Raw genomic sequence first — 20,072 nt, 5'->3', positions numbered from 1 at the left:
TCACAAAAAACCTCAATATCTCGCCGCTAGCGTTGCGGGCCGAAACTTGAGCTTGGGCTTCCTATAAGGTCCTGCAGGTCGGGTTTAAGTCATCATCATCATCAGCCTGATTATACCCACTGCAGGGCGAAGGCCTCTCCCATATTTCTCCACTTAACCCGGTTCTGTGCTAGCTGCATCCACTTGACCCCTGCGAACTTCTTAATCTCATCCGCCCACCTAACTTTCTGCCGCCCCCTGCTACGCTTTCCTTCCCTTGGAATCCAGTTTGTTACCCTCAGCGACCATCGGTTATCCTCTCTTCGCACTACATGTCCTGCCCATGTCCATTTCTTCTTCTTAATTTCTACTAGAATGTCGGTAACTTGAGTTATTTCTCTGACCCACTCTGCACGCTTTCTATCTCTTAATGTTACCCCTACCATTTTTCGTTCCATAGCCCTCTGGGTTGTCCTCAACTTAAGTAGAACTCTCTTGGTTAGCCTCCACGTTTCAGCCCCATAGGTGAGTACAGGTAAGATACAACTGTTGTATACTTTCCTCTTGAGCGATACCGGTAAGCTGCTAGTCATAATCTGCGAGTGCTTGCCAAATGCGCTCCATCCCAATCGTATTCTTCTTGTTATTTCCTTTTCGTGGTCCGGGTCTGCGGTTACTACCTGTCCTAAGTAGACATATTCGCCTACTACTTCCAGTATTTCGCTACCTAATGTAAACTGCTGTTCCTTCCCGAGGCTGTTGAACATTACCTTAGTCTTCTGCATATTGATTTTCAAGCCTACCTTTCTACTTTTCCTGTCTAGGTCATCAATCATTATTTGCAGTTCATCCCCCGAGTTGCTTAGCAAGGCAATGTCATCAGCAAATCGCAGGTTTAAGTGGTACGCTGTAACTCGCGATATGTCAGATGTGGCTCTTTCTATTCTTCTTATATGCTTCATAAATAGTGAGCTGAATCGTGCGACTATGAACTGACGACACGGAGCAGCGCTCGTTAACACAAAGAAATTTGTAACTTCTTAAATACAAAAGGGGTGGTTTGCCAGATACACGACACCCAAGCTTTCTTTTTCTTTTAAACTAAATTGCGAGTATTCAAGGAGTTTCAGTAAAACACATTGTTTGACTAGTTGAGAAAGATGGAGAAAGAAAACCAGCGAAGAAGACGCACACAGGAAAAAACATAGACGCAGAATGATCGAAGAAAGAAAGAGCCCCTTTCTTTGTGCGTTCATGTTCTCTGCTTTGTGCGTCTTCTTGGCTGGTTAGTCTTTTTTCGAGCCAAGGAAGCTTCAGCGTTTGGGTGGCGTAGTCTGTATCAATTTCTGTCTAGCCCCGCAGGCAGCAAACACAAGCCCGATCTCCGGTCAGCAGCAGGAGCAGCGTAAAAGGTCTCGAAGCGCCATTCAGTTTCCAAACGGCTCATCAAACCACCCACAAGAGCGAGAAAAGCAAGTCGGATGAGGCAAAGGTGCGCAAACAGCTGACGAAGACACATAGAACTGTAGGCACCAAGATGACCGCCATTATCAAAGCGATTCTTTCATCCAACCTACTCGCTTCAATGTAAAAAAGAGAATACACAACATAGAATGAGATAAAAGGAGGAGGGTGCATGCGGGGAGCTACGCATCGTTGGCCAACAGTGAAAACAGAATAGCGGAAATTTGTATATATTAAGTTCAGTTGAACGTCATTTATTGAATAGGAAGGCTCATTGCTATGGATCTGGGTAACGGATACAGACTGTTGGCCTTGGAAAATTTATTGGCGAATAAACTCGCGGCATTCCCGGTAATGAGCGCTGGCTAGCTCATACTGCATTTTTTTTTGTGCCTTGCCATGTTACACGCTTCAGTTGGTAACGAGTATGGTTTGGGTTTGTAAGGCATATGGGCAATGTTTAGGTGGTGTTCACGTGATCGTACATGCCTCACTTAGATAATGAAGGGTTGCTCGGCATCCTTCGCTTTAAGAACTGGTTTTTTTAAAACGGCAATTCGGCTTTTTATATTTCACTGATAAATTGTTTCGACGACACTCCCTTTCCCCATGGCATGATCATCTCCTAGCACCAGAGAGGATCCACCGGCGCACGATGCAGCACAGCACCCGAATAGCCGACTGCTATTTTGAGGAGACCAAGAAAAACAACGATGACGCCAGGGCACCCGCATCCCCTGACTTCCCGACCATTGCGGAAGCAGAGGACCTGGTCCACCAAAGCCGATCTCCTTGATTGCAAGACCGCCGTCGGATGTGTCTCCCGAGTAGAGCCTCCCAGAATTCATCCCCAAGGTTTTCAGGCGACACCAGGCTCAATAACGCAACTACAACCCCTCGCCAAGCCCTGCTGCCAGCTCGAGGTAGCAGACCATCGCATCGCACTGTGGCTCAAGACGCCGCAAAATCATCCAGTGTTGCAACACCAGACACCATACTCCGGAACCAGAGCTCTACATCAAACTGCCCGTCCCTACTGCCGACGCCCATGGGGAAGGGCGACACGTCGCCGGTTGCCACGCCGACAACCCTGGGACCACGGATGGCTCCAATGTCGGCACCAACAGAGCCGGCACTTGGATCCCAGCAAACATCAATCACCGTGCAGTGCTTCGGGGATGAAGCCACCACGCCAAAACAAAGGTATGACCTCAGACGACGCTGTGGCTCTCCCAGCGGCTGAAGGGATACTGACAGGCCGACCAGGCTCACGCGCCCACAAGTTCTCCTTCTGGCGATGACATACACTGTCGGAATTTTTTAAAGTTAAGAAAAATAATAGACAAAAGAATCAGGCACGAGCTCCACGTAAAATCGTTTCGAATATATCTGAAATCGAGGAGAGGCGGGCGCGTCACAACATGTTGCTTTCAACATCACAGGAAACTGAGCTTGAGGTCTTCCAGTCTTGCAAAACTGAGCAAATTTGGACAAAGAAACTTAAAAAGTTCACCCGGGATAACATAATTGTTGATGGAAACATAGACCCTACAAAAGAATTGCAACCAGGGAGCCACATATACCCATCCAACGAGAACCTCAAAACCGTAACCAAACACCTAACCCCCGAGGAACCACACCTTCCAGAAATAATAATTAACCTCTCAAGCTCTCAACTCACCTCCGATGAAAAGTCCCTTTTGTCACGTGGCCTAAAATTCTGTCCAAGTAATGGAAAGTATAATGAATTTCAATTATTCAAAGATCTGGATAACTTTTCTCGAAATCTTAGAATACGCGAATATTTTTTCGATAGACCAAACTCGAGTAATCCGCACTTCCCCCGACCTCAGGAACCGTGGACGCCCAAACCTTGTAGGGAAAAATATCTGGACCTGTATATAAAAGCAGTACAAGGGGATATTCTTCAGGCCTTTGGGACACCCAGATCTGGTCCACCTAACCTCACAAGAAAAGAACTTAATGCATTAGGCTCACTCGGCAAACGAACTGACATTGCTATTAAACCCGCCGACAAAGGTGGAGGTATAGTCATTTTAGACAAAGACGATTACATTCAGGAGGGCAACCGTCAACTCAATAACCCAAAATTCTATAAGAAACTCTCATCGAACCCCACCGCTGAACACCGGAGCATCATAGGAAAAACTCTGACTAAACTAACCGATGAAGGTGAATTACCACTACGTGTAAGTAAGGCACTGACACCAAAAAATGCCTCAGCGGGGCGCTTCTATATGCTCCCGAAAATACACAAAGAGAATTATCCAGGGCGACCTATTGTTTCCGGTATCGGCACACTCACAGAGCCAATTTCAGATTATATCGATTCCCTAATCAAACACATACCTCCGAAACATCCATCTTACATACGCGACACCAATCATTTCCTGAGAGAATTATCCAATATTACCTTCCCTCATGGCGCTTTTCTAGTCACCCTTGACGTGGTGTCACTTTACACTAACATCCCACATGACGACGGAATCCAGGCCATGATCGGAGCATACGAGAAATATAAAATTTTAGACTCTCCTAGTCCAAGTACCATCGAGACACTAGCCAATCTGGTCCTTAAACTTAACACTTTTGAATTCAACAACTCATACTATCTTCAAACTAGTGGTACAGCTATGGGCACCAAAATGGCTCCAAATTACGCAAACATATTTATGAGCAAAATTGAGTCCGACTTTCTGTCCTCATGTGCAATCAAACCAATTTTTTACAAACGCTTTCTTGATGACATATTCATGATTTGGACCGAAACAGAGGACGAACTCGTAAAGTTTATCGCCTCATTCAACAACATACACCCTAGCATCTCTTTCACACACACCTACTCAACTAGTAAAATCAACTTCTTAGATGTTCTGGTTCGAGTTGAAGGGGGCGCATTAATCACTAGCGTTTACAAAAAACCCACAGACAGACAACAATACCTTCACTTCAAAAGCTGCCATCCACGCCACTGCAAAACTTCAATCCCATACTCGCAGGCTATCAGATTCAAACGCATTGGCTCAAAATCTGTAGATTTTCAAGAAAATGATAATCGCATGCGAGTAACGCTAGAGAAACAACACTACCCGTCCTCTATCATCGAAGATGCCATAAAAAGGGCTGAAATAAGTAATCGTCATCACATCCTTGCGGAATCACAGCCAACACCACAACACTGTATTCTCATTCTAACCTTCGCAGACAATATCCCGAATATTAACAAAATCCTTAAAAACATTTTAATATCATAGAACAAAGTCAACGACCCTCCAAAATATTCTCGATGGCTCCTCAGGTAACATACAGAAGACCAAAAAATTTACAAAACCATTTTGTCCATTTAACTGTCAATAAACCGAGACCTTTGGGTTGCACGTCATGCGGAAAAAGCTGATGTCAAATCCGTAAACGCATGCAGTCCACAGCACTGGCTAAAAGCACCCACTCAAATTTCAAACATATTATACGAGAAGATTTAGATTGCGATTCTAGCAACGTTGTTTACATGCTCGAGTGTGGTGACTGTGGTATGGAATACATTGGCCAAACAGATAATTCCTTCCGATTGAGATTTAATAACCACCGTTCGCACGCTCAAACCTCCCCATTTCGAAGCACCTTAGCAAGGAAGAACATGAGTTCGATAATCTTAAAGTCACAATATTACAGAGTGGCTTCAAAAACACTCGTGAGCTCGAACAACAAGAATCATATTTCATTTTTAAATTTAATACTCTACAACAGGGCTTAAACGAAAACCACGGGGTCCTGTCCTCTCTTCCGATGTCACGAACACAGGAAAATTCCAACTGTAATGCACAAAGCACACCTAGCCAAGTCGTCTGAGGTCATCACCTTTTTTGAATGCCAAAGCGTTTGCGTGTCCTCGTCTTGTCAAGGCCACTTACCTCCTGCCGCTCTGCCCCCTTTCTGTTTTATTTCGCTTGCTTCCGACTTTTTTCTAAGCTAACACCCTTCCTTATTCCCCTCTTTTTTTTTTGTTGCAGTGGCAACGATTGTGGCGATCTCTATCTCCCTACCCCCACTCTTCGGCCGTCGTGGCCAGTAAGAGTTACAATAGCCCGCATTCTTTCGCAGCAGAGGCTATGCATCCAGGCACCTGTGTCAGCGCAGTTCGACAGGCCTGTCGAACTCAGAGCTGCGCTTGGGATGGAACACCTGGACATCATCCTTCCCTACTGCATTTGTCTCTTTGGTCTGTCTCTCACGTTTTGTTTTCCTACCCAGGTGTGGTCTGTGTCCAAACGCTTAAAAGCGGCAACACGATCCAAGAAGATTCACTCTTGAGAATGATCGGTCTCCGACCGACACGTCGAGTGAAATGAAAAATAAAAAATGTTTCCTTTAATGAAGCGTATACTTCGCTATATACTCTTTTAGCAGTGTAGTACGTTATGTTTTTGCAACCTATATATATATATATATATATATATATATATATATATATATATATATATATATATATATATATATCCGGAAATTTCGACCACATGGGGTTCTTTACCGTGCACTGTGCGATGTCAGTGCACGTTAAAGAACCCCAGGTGGTCGAAATTTCCGGAGTCCTCCACTACAGTGTCTCTCATAGTCTTAGTCGCTTTGGGACGTTAAACCCCACAAACCAAACCAAACCTATAAACTGAAGATGGTGTCGGCGAAAAACACTTTATTACTGACGTTCAAGCCGGCGACCGGCCTTCGCTGGAGTGCAGAACTCTGATGTTAGACAAAGGCGTTTAGGCCAGGATCTATCAACTAACCTGACTCGTAACAGTGCAAAGGACACACTTGGTTGCTTTGATACAATCAAAAATGATAATCAAAGTTACAGAACAAAAAATCGAAAGATGGTAAATGCCAACACATATCTCAAAAGCCAAATGATTGGCGCGGCAAAAAGGCAATGCAACTCGGCTTTCGTTTAGACCTGCGGAGATAGGATCAAATTTATAAATGAGATATGACTCACAGGCTTCTCTATCATGCTGCGTCCTAACAGCTGGCTCTTAAGTGGTTACTCTTATTTTTCGAAAGAGTGGTCGAGAATGCTGAAAGGTTAGTAAAGCGGAAGGTTTTGGAGAGGTGTGCAGTGAGCCTTATGGTTGTTGAAGCGTAAACGAAAGAAAGCTTCGGTTTGCCGTATGTAATGCTTATTGCAAACTGAGCACTCCAACAGATAGATTACGTTTTGAAGTATCGCAGCAGAATTTATCATTTATTTTACTCAGATACATGGAAGCGACGCTAGTAGCTGTTACTGAGGTAGTCACTTGTGCCCAGATTTTGCATCTTGGCTTATTACACGCGCGGCAGCCTTCCGCGATGTGTGAAAGTTTAGAAGAAGATAGCATGCCGCGTTAATGTTTTGATCGCCTCTAGACTACCCTGGGCGTATCAGGAAATATCAATTCAAGGCTTTGTGATGCTTGCCAAGGGTGCCAGCCACATTAGGATAAAACCCCTAATTCGTTACTATCACGCTTGCTTGTCGGACTGAGTTAGGGCGATAGGATCTGTCCGAGAGTGCTCTTCGGTCAAGCTGATCCACTTGTGCAAAAGCGCAGTCATTAATGAAGCGGGGCACTTTTGTTCAAATATTGCCTCTTTCAGGGCCAAACAGTTACGGTTGAAATCAGAGTAGTCGGAACAGATTCGTTCGTAGCGGAGTGTGTGGCCATAGAGAATACCCGTCTTGCAATGTTTAACGTGGCTTCTATGGAAGGGAAGACACGGTTTCTATCTTTGGGTTTCTTGTAGACCGTCGTAACTAGCCTGCGATGCTTTAAGAGCACAGTTTACAGTTGAGTAAGCATGTGAAAACGAATTTGAACTGTGCACATTGTTGAAAGCAGCAATGAAAGAAAGGAGTTCAGCCTCATCATTCTCCCATATAAGGCAGTATGTCGTCTATACAGCGTTTAAAATAAAAGGGCTTGAGTGAGCGACCGGACAAGAAATTGTTTTCTAATACGCTCATGAAGATGTTTGCATAGTGAGGCCGTATTTTTGTACCCATCGACGTGCCGCGTGTTGAACGTAATGGTCGTTATTAAATTCAAAATTGTTCAACTCAAGAATTAATTTCAGAAAAGCAACAAGGATTACGCCATCAACACGAACGTTAGAGCATGAATATTCATAGATATGGCCTAAGGATTGAATACAATCTTCAGGGGGAGGGGGGGGGGATATTTGTGAACAGCGAAAACACGTATAAAGTAACGAGGAGAAAGCCACAAGGAATGTCAAGTTCAGCAATGTCGCGCAAGAAATTGTCGCTGTAATTTATGTAAGAAGAAAAAAATGGAGGAAATATGGCTGATAAGTGAATTAACAAAAAGAGAAAGATTTTCCGTTACGGTTCCTATGCCTGAGACAATTGGTCATGCAGGGACATCAAGCTTGTGCACATTCGGTAATTTATAGATTATATCTGTAATCGGGCTTACTCAAAAAGTGGAGTGCTTGTCGTTATCAGTGATTCTATTTTCTTTGCACACATTGTCAACGGCTTCTTTGATTATAAATATAACTGTTCAGTCGGGACATTTGCCAGCTTCTTAAATAACATGAAACCAGCCAACTGTCTCTGAGCTTCTGCGATGTAGTCAATCGAGTTCATGATGACGGTCATATCACAATTATCGGTGGGCTCGATGACTGTGTCGCTGTTATTCGTAAATTTCTTTATCGCGTTGCTTTCATCAGCTTAAAAATTCTGCCTGAACCGACGCTACCTCTTATAGGCGCCAAGGACGTCCTTTTGTACGGCCTTTATGTAAGCATCAAGGCATCTGTGGCGTTTCCTTAGAGGTTTCCACGTTTTGTTGACCACGAACAGCAAATCACTTTGTTTGAAGCAGGTCGATCATAAAAATATTTGCGTAGTCGCAGATTTCTGCTGAAATTATATGTCTTTCAAAAGTAGGAAATCTTCAAAACCACCGATGCCAAAAATTGAACCCTCGTCACAGAGCATTATTCTCCTCGCCGGATAAGTTATCGCTGGAAAGGTGAATTATGCTATGGGAATTCGCTGGTTTATAAATTTTTAAGCTTGTTTCATCTACTGTCAAAGGTCATGAGAATTTAGACATAAGCGCATTGTCACGAAGAGTCTTTTTTGCTTTTACCACGACGATTTCAGCTTGTTTCCTTACATGGCATGTGTTCAACAACGTGATTTCTTGATCTTACATTCTCTATTGTGAAAGTAGCTGGTTCTCGGTATTTAGCAGTGATTTAGCAGAATTCCCAAACGTTGGAGGCGACTATACTGGTAAGTTCACAGGATGCTTTCTTCAAACTTTTATCTCATTTCGCACGGTTGACAGAGGACAGATCTATGGCATGCTTCTTAAAAATGGAGATACCTTTAGGAGCGGTGGATGTATTTAATGAACGCTTGGCAGCACCGAAGTTGTCAATTGAATTCTACAGCCTCTGGATAGCCTTCACAGTAAATTGTGTGATAACGAAAGCACTACATTGCATCAGAATTATAAAAACAAGCCACAAATACGGGAAATTCATCATTGCACTAAAGGTATAAATACAGGCAAAAAGTACGGGCTATTAATCAGGGACCACAAAAGGGAAATGAATAAAGCTACCCTACTGAATCCAAATACCTTGCACCATCAACAGCTTCAACAATCTTATTGATAGTGTTTGGGAAAAAAAATCCAGACATTATAAGCAGACACGAAGACGGCAATTTTTGTAATCTTCCAGGGGTGTGATCGTCACTCAGACATTTAACTGAATGCCTGTAAACATGTACTTTTAGCTAACGGCGCATCGTTATATATCATGAAATACTGAGCAAAGTATTTAGTTCATTTATTTATTTATGTTGAAGTTTGAAGTTTATTCTTACTTTCCTTACACAGAAACTAAAGGACCCTGAACAAAAGGTGCGTACTTGCACCTGGCCAGGTTCAGAGCCCCATACAATTTGTTCACAGGGGAAACAGCGCGGTACAGATGAAATTGTTTTTTTCCAATCAATCATGCAAATTATCAATAGAAAATTACAACAGTAAGAAGCAATCAAAAAGCTGAGCAAATTAAAAAATGAAAAAATAAACAACAACAGTAAAAGGTACTCAAAAAGCTAAACAATATTTGGCATCGATGGCAGTTTTAATTAAAACAGTTAGTTCCCCATCTCGATCAGTGTACTTTTAAATACACCAAGTGATGCATGCCGTTCAATAACGGCAACAAGATCCTTATTTTTGTTCAAAAGCATGGGTATTTGGGATCGCAGGCTTTGCCCACTGTAATTTGTTCTCAGCTTTGGTAGTCTGTATTGGTTTTTCCTGAAGTCAAAAGTTTGATTTAGGCTCATATCTGTCTGTGCGAAATTGTCACGGTTTTTCCTAATTGCATTGTAGATATAAATCGCAAGTATTTTTCCATGAAGTTGACCCATCCTCACTACTCCATAACTGCAACCGAAAGCATGCGTGCTTTCGCTGTACTTTAAACCTTCTAGGGCACGGAGAGATTTTTTCTGTGTAATAAATATGCTTGCCAAAATGGCAGCAGTAGTTGTGCCCCATACGAGAAGATAGTAATATATAGGGGACTGAATCATTGTAGAGTAAATAAGCGCTCTAAAGTTTTCAGGGATTTGGTTTCTTATTCTCCACAATGCTGCTACCACTGGAAATAATTTTAGTTTAAGATAGTTCGTATGTGCATTCCACAAGAGGTGCTCATAAAAAAAAAAAACTCCTAAATCTTTTATCTCATGTGTGCTCTCTATCACATCGCTTTGAAAGTACACGGAAAATTCCGCAGTAATTCTGGTGTTACGAGCTCTGAAAATAGTGTATTTGATTTTGGTCCAGTGTATTTGCAGTTAACCATTCAGACAGTACACATAGCCATATGTTTGCGTCTATTTCTAGTTTAGAGAGGGTGGGGCCAGAAACGAAGACATTTGTGTCATCTGCATAAAGGAGCAATTCTTGTGTGAATGGAATAGAAAAATCAACGGCCCAAGAATTGAGCCCAGGGGCACACCTGTTAAAATTGGTTCTAATGTTGAAGAGGTTGTATTATATATCACGCATATTGTTTACGGTTTGATAACTCTCAATAAGTTGAAGTGCTCTTCCTCGTATACCATACATCGGGAGTTTATCGAGTAAAATATGGTTTTTAACAGAGTCAAATGTTTTGCGTATATCAAGGAAGATTCCCACTGTAAATAATTTACGTTCAATGTTTTCTATGAGCCTTCTTTCCTTCACATGCAATGGAGCTAACTCAGCTGACTTAGTTTTCTGAAATGCGTACTGGTTTGGTGAAATTAACTTTAATTTGTTTAGAAAGTCTTAAAGTACGCAATAAATAACGCGTTCTATGATTTTCGAAAAGGTTCACAGCACTGATATTGGTCGGTAATTGTTGAAATTATTCTTGGCCCCACCTTTATGTATCACAGTTACTCTAGTCAGCATAAGGTCATCCGGAAATAATCCTTCCTGGAGCAAACAGTAACAAACATGACTAAGCGGTCGGGCAGTCATGACAGCCACCTCTTTATTTGGTCTAACCTTCATCTCATCCAAGCCTGCTGCCCTATTGTTATTTAGAGAGTTATTAATAGTTATCATTTTGGCTTCATCCGTACGTTTTAAGAAAATGCTATCTTTTACTCCTGTCTGCACATAATCTATGGGACCACGGGCTGATATTGTCTGGTTTTTTATGTTCCCCGAATACAGAAAGTGTTGGTTTAGCCTTCCAGGCAACTCAGCTGATGTAAGGGTCACTACATCTACAGTCTATTTCTCCGGAAGTATATAAGTTGTGCAGGGACCGCATATCTCTTTATAAACTTTCCAAAACTTTTGTTGATCATTTATATTTTCAAACTTGTGTAAATAATAGGTATTTCTTGCCTTCCTTAGGTCAGAGTTCAGTCTGTTGCAAAATTTCTTGCACTCCTGAAGTTTTGAAATGTCCTTGGTTTTCAGGAACTGTTCGAATAACTTGTTAAATCTCAAAATATCTTTGTAAAGGCCGTAGATATCCACGGCTTTCGTGCCTTTTTGTGTTTTTCCCAGACGCAGCGCGGAAATGCGCGATCATAGAGGTCCTTAATTATTCTGTAAAAACGAGTGAAGGAAGATGCTGCATCATTATCATTGGTAACCTCAGACAAGTCTGTTTGCCCTAAAAGGGTTTTGAAGGTGTCTAAAGAAGTCTCATTAATTTTCCTTGTTTTAAACACTGATTGTGGTACACGACGAGAAGCGTGACAGTGCAACATAAAAAATATAGGCAGATGATCACTGACATCTATGGTTAAAATACCTGACTGAAGCTTTTGATTTATGTTAGCAAAACAAACAAACGAACTATGTATTTATCAATACTGCAGGCAGCAGTGCTACCTGGGCAGGAGAGGTTTACAAAAGATAAGCTTGCAAAGAGCAGTTTTCTTGCGCTTCTTTTCTTGTTACACGTGATTAGGAGGTGGTTTCGTGGGTATCTTAATGCAGTGTTTAAATTTAACAGGTATAACAATGTATGAAAAGGTTAGTGTTGCAATCAATTAAAGGCGCAGTCGCGTGCTGTAACTTTGAGACACGCATAATTGTGGGTGTAATTGCGGCAAAAAACACATGGCTACGGTTGGCTTTCTTCTTTTCTTTTTTGACACACTGAGAAAATTTATTCTAGCAGCTAACCAGCATGTTGAAGGAGTTCTACGCACTGGGTACCCAGCTAATAGCTAAAGACGAAAATTGAACTACTGACACCAGCTCTAATACGAATCAGTCTGAGCATCAGCAGTGGAAGACACATGGCAGTTATAAAAGCGCGTTCGGCGATTTTCTAGAATACGCGCTGCGCGCCCACGTTCTTTGGGGGTTATGAGGAAACGCGACTATTCAAGCAAAACTGCCCAAGAAGAAGGAGTTCAACTTCGAAGCAAAGTGCGACGCAACAAAAAGAGCCAAACTCGCCGAAAAAGAGACAAAGTGCTTCCGACCTTGAGAAGGAAATCCTAAATCGGACATTGTCCTAGCTGTTATCAAATATTTACGACCGTAGCATATCTCTGTTGTAATACACGTGAAAATGGTTAACCTAGCAGAACCTGAGAACCGATGCGGTGCATGAGGCAAACGAATGTAAAAAGCACGATGTCACTGATGCAAGAGCTTTTGGGCACTCAGCGAAAGTTGGCATGAAAAATGGGGCAAAGCGGTTCATGCATTCGAAGTTAAAAATGAGCCGCGCCATTTGCAGCTTGTTCATGACGAATTAAACAGCAAATATTAAAGGCCCTATATGGTAACTGTGAAAAGCACTGGCCATCCTACGAGCATGTATATTGTGAAAGAAGGCCAGGTTGAGACGCCAAAGTCGTGACGGCGTGCTGGAGCCGGCACCGCGGGACGATGACGATGGTATGTACAAAAGAAAGAAGGTTATGGTATGTACAAATGAAAGAAGATGCGTGGAAGGCTCACAATATAGATAAAGGGGCAGCCGTTTCTATTATTAGAGAGTATATCTACGGTCGACTATCACGGAAGTCAATTCGAAAAATGTCGCTCTTGAAGTGGAGTGACGGTGGAACGCCACTTGAGACGACCGCTCCGGTATATTATGTGTCGAATACGAAGGTAAATAGAGAATATAAAATAACATAAACGCAATATTGTTAACCAGGCGATACCCAGTAGGCTACCCTAGACGCGGGGAGGGAGAGAATACTCGAATACGAAGATCAAAACAGGCCTTTGCGTACGGTTGTCGTTCCTGGAACTTAATCATTCCTGCTAGGACGAGGCTGGCTTTTGAAGCGACAGTGTGTACGCAAAAATAGAACACTTTTGAAAACTTGTTGCTGGCGAAAAGATGAAAACACGTTTGGTCAAATGTATTGTTCAGTGCATCATTGACAGGCTATTGTTTCATCCAGGACGTGAGTAACAGGTTAACTGCGTAATGATGTCGCTCATATAAAAATTCCAGCACCCGAGAGGTATCCTATGCACTGAAATGAAATCATCTGATACAGCAGTTGGATAAATAAATATATAAATAAATATCCTCGTCAATAATGTAAAGCAGAAATCCCAAATCCTCCTCCCTTAAAAGTATCAGCAAATGGTTTAAAGACAGCAGACAACTAAAATTCTTTTTTCATAGATTGGATCAAGGAAGAAAGCGCAGTATAATAACGTGGAGTAATAAGGAGCTATCCCGTCCGTTTTTGAACACATTAGAATGCAACACGTCCGGACAAGGTTGAAATGGTTCTGCATTTAGCTGAACGACCGAAAGGCATCATCTCACACCTAACCAAAAAAAAGTCATGTTCGACTCACTGATTCTAATAGATATAAGTGCTCTAATGGGCAGTTCATTCTTCTCTATTACTCCCATGATTTAAGAATGCTTGAGAGGTCTATTCAAAGAAGACCAGGCATGATAGCTCAAATATCTGATTCTTCACGGCAGTCAGGCAATCCTGCTAAAAGTAAGCTCATTTTACGTGTAGGTTATTCTCGCTTTTAGGTGATATGCGGGCAGGCTAATTGAGAGTGTTCAATGAATCCTGGCGTGGCGGGGCTACCCTAATATTTGGCAAATCAATATAACATAGTCAACTGACTCCGCTTAGTCATTAGTTGTTGCAGGCAGTTCCTTAGTCTCGTTTTAATGTCAGTTTAGCCACATTCGAGAAAGTATTGAAATGACCGCCATCTGAATAAAAGCGAGTCGTCTTGCCAGCAAACACAGATTAATAGTGTCGCTAAGAATTCTATTAGATGTCGGTTAGCTTTTTGCGTTCTAACAAGTGGCAGCCCATTGCGAAATATAAGCCCTTGCTTATCAGAGCGACTGATTGGTTCTGTGCAAAGGCGCATAAATAATGCCATATACATCAGAGGCCTTTCAGTATAGTGTTCGCAATGTCCACAGCCATGTCGTTCTTGGTACCCTAAGTCGCTTTCTTCGCACCCTAAGTCTTACCCGAAGCGTACGCTAAGTCGACATGCTAAAAATAAACAGGCCAAATCTGACAGTGGTATCTTGCTGGGGCGAGGCTATTCTGTTGTGGTGCTGCTGTAACGTAGTGCTATTTTGAAATCAAGATGCTCGGTCGAGGTGTTCCCATCCAGGGGGTACCGTTTTTACTGGTTCGTATAGTGCCTTTTGAAGCTTTGATATTTGCGGCGTTTGTGAAGCGTGCATGCCTTCGTTGTACGGATACATAACCTTTCTGCATATTTGTAAAATAGCACTCTTCACGCTGAAAAGAATTGCGAAGCTACGTTGATGTCTGCTTAAGACGGAAATGGTAGATGCCTCTTTAAAACGCTGTTTTCACTAAATGCATCGGTATTGTCATCGCTACTGTCGCCATTATTATGACAGACTGCAGTATCATTATCATCGCTGCTATGACCCTGAAGACAGGAAAGAAAAATAACGAACAGTTTCTCACGACTCGAGGTGGAATAGCGGATTGCGCGCTCTGCTATAGATCAGAGGGATAGTGGTTCGATACCCGATGGAGACTGATTTTCCTTCTAGATGCGTGAGTTTGTGTGAACATTTCCTGTGAATATTTCGGTCGGCACCATCCATTAGCCAAGACAGGCTCTCGCCTTAAACTTCAGAGGGTGCTTGAATTTCGCCTGAAAGTGAACGCGATGGAGCTTTTAATTCCGTCTTCCTACTCGGTGATGTTTTGTAAATAAAAGACTGCCAACGTGTTTGGCATGATTAATATTAAGCATGTTATAATCTTTTAGTTGGCGATGACAAGAACGCGTTGCATCTAGCTTAATTATCAGTGAACAACTGCACTTATTATGCAAATATACAGTATTTGTCAAATGTTTTTTTTTTTTTTCACATTTCACATTTTATTTTCATTGTTAAATGCATGTATAGATGATTATTTGTACTACAGAAGGAAGTCCCGAAGTAAAAACTGTCCGGGGACCTCCTATGACAAAATGAATAAAATTCGCGGGTAACATACTAGGCAGTTATAAGAAAAACATATACAGGCATGCAGATAACAAATTATAATACTAACAATAATATATAATACAATGCAAACTAAAAACAGCATAGAAAACTCTAAATAACCAATAACTAGAAACAAAAGTGCACTAACTGCTGAAATCTGAGAATGCTATTTGCTGAACAAATAATGAAATAATGAAAACACAGAAACCTATGATCCAGAGAAACATTTCGTCGGAGGAACAAAACAAGGTAGAAAATTAGTAAGTCCTTAAAGAATGATGAAATGAATGAAGAGTACGCTGTGATTTGATTTCGGAAGGCAGTGAATTCCAAACCGATATGCCTGAGAAGTATACAGTTTACCATAATTAGTCCTCATTTTGGGTAACAGTAGATTATGATATTCAGCAAATCTGGTGTTATTATTGTTAAAGAGCTTGGAGGGCTCAAACCCACAAAGAACGACATGATTATTAAGCGTTTTAAAGATAATTGATGCCAACCTAAAATTAAGCTGTAGCGACAATGGCAGTATGTTAAGTGTGCGATAAAAATTGACAACGGATGCACGGTAAGAGCTGAAAGTAATCATTCGGAGTGCTTGATTTTGAAGGTGGCGAACACATGAAAGGTGAGTGTTGTATGTGTTACCCTAAGATGATATGCAATACGAGAGGTGGCTATGTACGAAGGAGAAATATAACATGCGAAGTGTAGGCAGGTCGAAATAATGCCGGGCTTTAATGATTACGTGAATACCAAAAGCTGCTTTAGATATAATGAATTTTGTATGCTGATGAAACTTTATTTGATTATCTAAAACGACACTCTACTAGGGCGTCTTTCATAGCCTGAGTCGCTTTGGGACGTTAAACGCTACAAACCAAACTAAACCAAACCTAAATAAAAGAACGGCTGAGATGGCAGTTCTTGAAGATGATGTTCACCGCGTAACGCTAAAGAGTTCTGGAATTTAAAACGAGCGGTGATCTACTGTAGCTACAGTAGAGAGCTTAGATACGTGGGCCACGGATTTGAAAGCAACACATTTCGATGGATTCGCATGTCTGAATTGGTGAAGTTTCAAAATTCTCCAAGTTTCACTTTCTATTTATTTTGGAGGGACTCGACGTTTTGGAGTCGGTTTGGCTCCTTATTCAGGGTTGGTGCAAGACATGTATGCAGTTATTAGAAAATTAATAAGGGCGAGGAGGAAACGAATACAGGAAGGAGGGGGAAAGGCTAGGATGTGAGTATTGAAAAGAATGGAAAAGGAGGGTGCCGGATGATGCAGTGGTGCTCGCTGGCCTCTTTTTTCTTTGCCTTTGACAGTAACCGGGTAAGATCCTGTAGATTTAGTTGCACACCCTGTAGGTCGCCTTTTTTCTGGATGATATTTATACAAGCGATCCAAAATAATGTTACCTAGGTAAGACACAACATTTCTGGTGTGGTGGGGGTGGTGCGTGCCTACAGGGTCTTCACTCGCCTCGGGGCACGTCGCAGATAAGAAAACAAAATCGCCAGCCAGCAACGATGCACCTCACCGCACATTTATTCTACAGAGCTCTTCCACCAACGAATTACCCCCCCTTCAAACGCCCACTCGCTTTTTCTTTCCCGTCTGTATTCACCCCCTCCCCGTCTCTGCTTTTCGTTACAGCTCCATAAAAAGCACCACTAAAGAAAGAGACGAGCCACCTTCGAAATATCAGTTTCTGTAGAATAAAAAAAGCAATAGTTGAGGAGTTTGAATGTTGACTTATTGGGGCACGGAAGCTGACCTGATCCTTCTGGCGTGGCCTGTGTGGCGTGGCCTGTGACTTGGCAGCGGAAGCAGCGGATCGACAGCAATGCTTATTCTTGCCTCTTAAATCGTAGGTTCAACCTGTTATTTTTTGTACTTTTGTACTGCTCTCTACGCTGCCTGTGCTGCCGGTGATCTGCGTTTGTGTACTGTTGCCGACATGATAGAGGTTGCTGATCTGAAGCGTGAATTCCGAAAGAAACTGAGAGTGATAAAAAACAGCATAGAGTACCTAATCAATGTCTGCGAAGAAATGAAGCAAGAGTGCGCCGAAGTAAAGAGGGAAATTGCTGCACTTTAAGAATCTAATGAACAATTGCTGCAAGAGCTTGAAACTCTGAGGGAACAGGTGCGCGACAATTTTCTAAGAGTAACTGAACAGGATCGGTATTCTAGGAACAAGAATATTTAAATAAAAGGTGTGCCGTATGAAGAGAAGGAAAACCTTGAAGAGCTGTTTGGTAAAGTGGGAGACGCAAAGGGGGGACCCAACATATAAACAGAAATCGAGGTATACCACGTGTTCCCGTTTGGAACGACACAGAAAACAAGAGCATTGTTGCCGCTTTCAACAGCCGTGCCAAACGGAATCAAGTAATTGACAAAGCACGTAGGAAATAACTGACGCCGTGAACCCAGGATTTTCCACAAAGGCATGGGTGTTTGGGAACGAACATCTTTGTCCCCAGTTTAAGTTTCTGCTGGGGATGACAATCACTCGTAAAAAGAAGATGAGCTGGCGTTATGCATGGGCAAAAGGCGGCAAAGTGTTCGCGCGGAAAACAGACACATCAGGAGTCATCCGTATTTCATGCGAAGGTGATTTGGAAAAGATTGCATAAGAACCTTTCGCACGCTTTATCGGGCCTTTGTTTCATGTGCCGTCAAACACACCTAAAGAGATCGCTTGTTCAAACGAGAGTGCGCAGCTTTCCCTCCTACATTTTAATGCACAGTCTGCAAGGAATAAGTACGACGAGGCAGCTACATTTCTCGGTAACTCGGGCTCAGATTTCTTTTCATATTGATCACCGAAACATGGTATAAAACGTAAGAACTCCTTTCACTACCAGGTTACAAAAGGTTTTGCTTAAATAGGCCCTACATGCGTGGTGGGGGAGTAATGCAGTTAGTATCGGAACAGATGCCATGTGTAGTGCTCCCGAGTTCACGGCTGTTACACCGTATTACGAGACACTGACACTCCAATGGAAAAAAAAAGTCAATATTCACCGTGATTTACCGGCCCCCTGATGGGAGTGATACTGAATTTCTTGCCTACTTTGCGTGTGTGAATTTTGCGTGTGTGAATCAAGTACACATTACCACCAGAGGGGATTTCAACATTGCCAAGCTTCAGCCTACTTCAAGTTCTCGAGATATGTCCTTGGTTCCAGATACATTTCACTTTAAAAAAACATGACAACAGAACCTACATGCATCACCTGTCACTGTGAAGGTTTTCTTGATTGTTTTATCCCAAATAACCTGACAGACTCCATCAGAGCTGACGGTATCACGGCAGCTCTTGGTGATTATTTGCCTATTTTTACGCTTTGCAAGCCCAGCGGACTATGTAAAAAATTTGGGATTGTCATCTCAATCATTCTTAGTTCAAGAAATCAATTATAGAACGCTTGAAAATTTAGAAGTCGACTTCACATCTGTGGTTAATTGAGTGTACTACTGCTAGCGACGCCTAGGTTTTCATGAGTCTGCTTAAGCATGCCTACATGCATTGCTTTAGGTACAAACCTATCAAGAGGCACAAAAATGCCGTAATCCATGGCTCAATAAAGACTGCACTAAAATTATGAGTAAGAAAAATAATATGTATTTTCAGTTTTTGAAAACAAGGGACCCCGGCGATTTCTTTGCATTTAAGAAAGCCAGAAACAGAGTAACAAAGTTTATTGCGGAACTCTAATCACGCTTTCTTTGAAAACCTATTTGCCGCGTTGCTGCCAGGGGAGACACTCTTTGGCGTGAATTGAATAAACTCTAAAATAGGAGTACACATGAAAGTGAAGGCCTCTAAATTACAATTAATAATAGAAGATTTGAGAGAACAGAGCTACCAAATAAGTTTAATGAATATTTTACAACTATAGCAAATAGCAGTCACAATGATAAAGCATTCTCGTATTTGGCCAACAGAATGCCCACACAGCTTTCTTTGCTCCAGTTACTGCCAATGAAGTTAATTCCATTTCTATGTCCTTAAAGTACAGCAAAGCGCGATACTGATGGCCTTCTGAATCGTCCCAAAAAATGCGTGTTCGATTTCTTAATATCTGCTATTACGCATATATTTAACCTCTGTTTAGATGGTGGTGTTTTCCTGCAAAAAATGCGGATAGCCTGAGTCTCTGTCCTGTTTAATTCGGAAGACAAAAATGAGTTTTCAAACTATAGACCAATTTCTGCGCTACTTGTAATATCCAAAGGATTGTAAGAGGCAATCTGTAAAAGAGAGGTATCATTTTGCGGTAAGCATGCTATAATATCTCCCCAGCAGTTTGGTTTCCGACAAAGTATGTCAACAGAACTGGCCCTTCTCACACAAAAAGAATTTATTATTACACGTCTTGAACAAAAAAAAACTAACACTAGCGGTCTTTATAAAATTTTGAGGCGTTCGATAGAATTAACCATATTACCCGATTTTTTTACATTAAAACAGTATGGCTTCCGTGGTATACCTCTCGCCCTTTAAGATCATATCTGTCTGCGAGACAGCAAAGCGTTTCTCTAAAAG

Source organism: Amblyomma maculatum, chromosome 3 (genome assembly GCF_055883805.1).
Source record: "Amblyomma maculatum isolate TAMU_Amacu chromosome 3, ASM5588380v1, whole genome shotgun sequence".
NCBI classification, from domain to species: Eukaryota; Metazoa; Arthropoda; class Arachnida; order Ixodida; family Ixodidae; genus Amblyomma; species Amblyomma maculatum.
Note: the sequence above shows the minus strand (reverse complement) of the source record.